Source organism: Nuphar pumila, chromosome 11 (genome assembly GCF_984573655.1).
Source record: "Nuphar pumila chromosome 11, dmNupPumi1.hap1.1, whole genome shotgun sequence".
Lineage (NCBI taxonomy): Eukaryota > Viridiplantae > Streptophyta > Magnoliopsida > Nymphaeales > Nymphaeaceae > Nuphar > Nuphar pumila.
The window spans coordinates 71,111,163-71,115,125 of record NC_143259.1 but is presented as its reverse complement, the minus strand read 5'-3'; positions in this window follow the sequence as shown (position 1 = coordinate 71,115,125).

Here is a 3,963-nt window from a genome sequence, read left to right as displayed (position 1 = left end):
ATTTAAAATTAGAAAATGAATAAAAAATAGTTTTAGTTTACATTTTTATGCCTATTTTAGTTTTTTTTAGTTTTTTTAGTTGGTTTTAGTTTTTATTAAAAAGAAAAAAAAATTAGAGAAAAATAGTTTTACTCATTTTAAGTGTTGTGTTTTTTAGAAAAGAAGAAAAAAAATATATAGTAGATTAGTTTTTGAATTTTATAAATAGTTGTGTTTTTGAAAATTTTCACAGTTTTCTTTACTATTGAAAAGAATAAAAATAAAAATAATAAATAAAGAAAAAAAAATATATCTAAATAATAATACAAACCGGGTGGAACCGGTTTGTATTTCTAAAAAAAAGAAATTGAAAACCAAACCGGTTGGAACCAGTTTGGAAGTTCTGAAAATAAACAATGGTTGTTACAAACCGGTTCCAACCGGTTTGAACCCTTTTAAAAAGGGGTGTAAAGCAAATTGGAAGGGGCTTTTTCATTTTGCTGTGCGCCAAAAATTTCTTTCCCTCCCTCTCTGATTTTCGCCCTTTGCTATCCTTTCCAGTCACCGGATTTCTTACTTCTACTTCTTCTTCTTCTTCTTCTTCTTCTTCTTCTTCTTCTTCTTCTTCTTCCAGCAGCCGATCCTCATCCGGTGGCAAGAAAATTCCCGTCGATTGCGGCACCTGAAGTGGAAGCCACCTCCTCCTTAAATTCCCGGTAAGTCATCTATTTCTTACTTCTACTTCTTCTTCTTCTTCTTCTTCTTCTTCTTCGTTTTTAATTTTGTCTGAATGATAATCTGAAAAAAAAAAAAAAAGAAACATAAAAAGAAAAAAAAGGTTTCTGTAAAAACTCCGATGATGAACGAGGATGTTGCTGGAATGCTGTGATGATCTGAAATTGTTGATGACTGATCTGGCTGAGTTTCAGAAAGTGTCGATTAATTGAATTTTCATTGATTAATTGTGAAAAATCAATCGGATATCTGAATCTGATAGAAATATTGTAATCAGAATTTCTGAATTCTAATCACCGTTCGGCTATTGTTTTCCGGTGAGTAATTCTTTCATAATAAAAATCTGGAGTGATTAACTGAATAATGTTTAAGAAATTCCAGCATGAGTGAGCATTGTTTAATCAATTGAAGAAGCCGGATTGAGATATTTCCAATCGATTAACAAAACAAATTAATACATTTGTTTTTCCGGCATCTCTGTTTTTTTTTTCGGCAATAGATTATCTGATCTCTGGTGAAGCAAGACGGATCAAAATCCATTTGTAATGCTGTGGAAATCCATTTTTGCTGTAATGAAAATCCAATTTGCGTTACTGGATTTCCTAGTGTTCTTTGTTTGATTGATCAGAATCTATTTGTTTTTTTTGCTGTAATGAAAATCCGTTGTTTGATTGCTGATCTCTAGAGTGTGTTGATGGAAATGGATTGTAATGTCATGGAAATCCATTTTGGTGTTCTGATATCATATACTGATTTTTCTGTTTAGCTATTAGTTACTTTCTAGTAATTACTTTGTTAATTGAATTGATGAATTGTTAAAATAATTTGTTAGTGTTTAGTTTTCAACCAATTACATTAGTACATTAGTGTTTAGCATTTAGGTTAAGAGCATTTGATTTCATTAGTATATGTTCAATTTAGCATAAAAATTTCATTTAGTAAACAATGCATGCCTAGTCATACTTACATTCGTGTAGTATTATCATTGCTTATATCAATATAATTTTCAACATACATTTCGTGCATTTTAGATAGCATCATTCTAGTTTTATTCTTGTATTGTGTACTGCTTGTGTTTCGTTGGATTTGTGCAGGATCACACAGGAGTAGAGCAGAAGCAATTGCATGACATGGGAAGTGCAAGAATAGAAGATGTTTTTCTCTTATTTTAGAATTTAGGAATTTAATTGGGTTTGTAAATATTGCACTTTATGCCCTCTGCGAAGGGTATTCATTTGTTGTAATAGCTAGTTGTGTTTACTTTTCTGAACATTTTACATTTCCATAATTCGGCAATAAAGATTAGTTTAGACTTGTGTACTTGAATACGATATATTCCCGTTCCCTGAGTTTGACCCGGTCTCATCCACTAGTGAGAACCGGTTTTTATTATTTGATGTCTGATTTTCACATGTTTTTCATATAAAAATCTTTTCAAAATTACAACGATTGCAAAAAAGACATCAAATTTATGGCGCCGTTGCCGGGGAACGGCGTAATATTAGTATTCACTTTATTGCCTAGTGTTTGTGTGCATTTAGGTTTAGAACCACGTATGTGCATATCTTAGAGAAGAGCTTATTTTTCTGCACAGCCCACCTATTAGGATTCCCTTAGAGGTGACTGTGTACGATTGGTACCGTACACATAGATTTTATATTTCTTTGCATAATCTCTGTTATGTGTAACTGCGTGGTGTTTGTTTAGTTTTTGTTGTTTTTAATTTACTCGCTTTGTGGTTTGCGTGGTTTGGCCGCTTAGTGCGTTAGTTAGGTAGAAAACCCAAAGTTAGGACGTGAGCTACACCGGTCTACTCTAAGGTGTATGCAAGGGCGACACTCACTTGACCCTGAGCTGGTAGAGCCGATTGAGGACCCCGAGTCCCTTATTAGGAGAGCCCAGAGATCTGCAACCATGGCTGAGAATCAGCAGATTACTCGTCCCCTTAGGGAGTACTTCATGCCTAACACCTATACTCCCGCCTCCTGCATCACAAGACCTGATGTAGGAGCAAATCAATTTGAGATTAAGGCCAGTGTCATCCAAATGCTACCCTCATTTTATGGCCTTAGCAATGAAGACCCATATCGTCATCTCGACGAATTCTTAGAAATTTGTTCGACAGTGAGAATCAACAACTTTGGAGATGATGCTATGAGGTTGACCTTGTTTCCCTTCTCTCTGAAGGATAAAGCCAAACACTGGCTGAAGGCGTTAGATACAGTTCGAATTACCACGTGGGAACATATGCAAAGAGAATTTTTAAAAAAATATTTCCCAATCGGTAAGACGAATCAGTATCGAAAGGCCATCACCAGTTTTTCGCAAATAGAGGGGGAACTGTTCCATGAGACTTGGGAGAGGATGAAGGATCTTCTCCGCAAGTGTCCCCACCACCAGGTGCCTAGATGGCAACTGGTGCAATATTTCTATGACGGTCTTACTGAGAAGAATCGTCAAATGGTTGATGCCGCATGTGGGGGCACTTTCATGCTCAAGAGTGAGGATGAAGCGTGGTTGCTCTTTGAGACATTAAGCGAGAATTCGATGCACCACGCGACAGCTTCACGGTCTGATAGAGTGACACCTGTACAGGATAGCGCTAAGAAAGCAGGTATTTTCGAGATAGGGATGAACCTTGAGTTGAGCAACAAGGTAGACCAACTATCCCAGAAATTAGATCAATTGTTGTTGGGTCCCTCTCCTGCCATGCAGGTGTGTGCATTATGTGCGAGTCCTGCACACCATGTTCTCCAATGTCCAGCTGCGCCACAGTATCCTGAGTTTGTCCAAGAGCAAGCTCAGATAGCTCAAAACTTCGCTAGGCCCGCACCCAATCCATTTGCCAATACTTACAACCCGGGCTGGCAAAACCATCCAAATTTCTCATGGCGTAACTCACAGGCTCATGCCCCTAACCCTTCCCATAGTCAATCCAGACAAGGTGGTTATACACCTGGATTTCAAAGATCCAATGACCCTCCAGCCCAACCTGCTTATACTCAACCCCATTTTCAGGAGCATTCATCTAGTCAATCTTTTGAGGATAAGATTTTGCAAGCTTTGAGCTCACATACCCAGTCGATTGCAAAGTTAGAAACTCAAATGGGGCAGCTCGCTGAAGCACTTAGCAGGAGAACTGAGGGAGCATTGCCTAGTCAGCCTATAGTTAACCCTAGGGGTAAAGAACCTCTGCAGAGTTTGCATATGATAGATACACATCAAGAGCAAGCTCAGGCAGTAGTAACC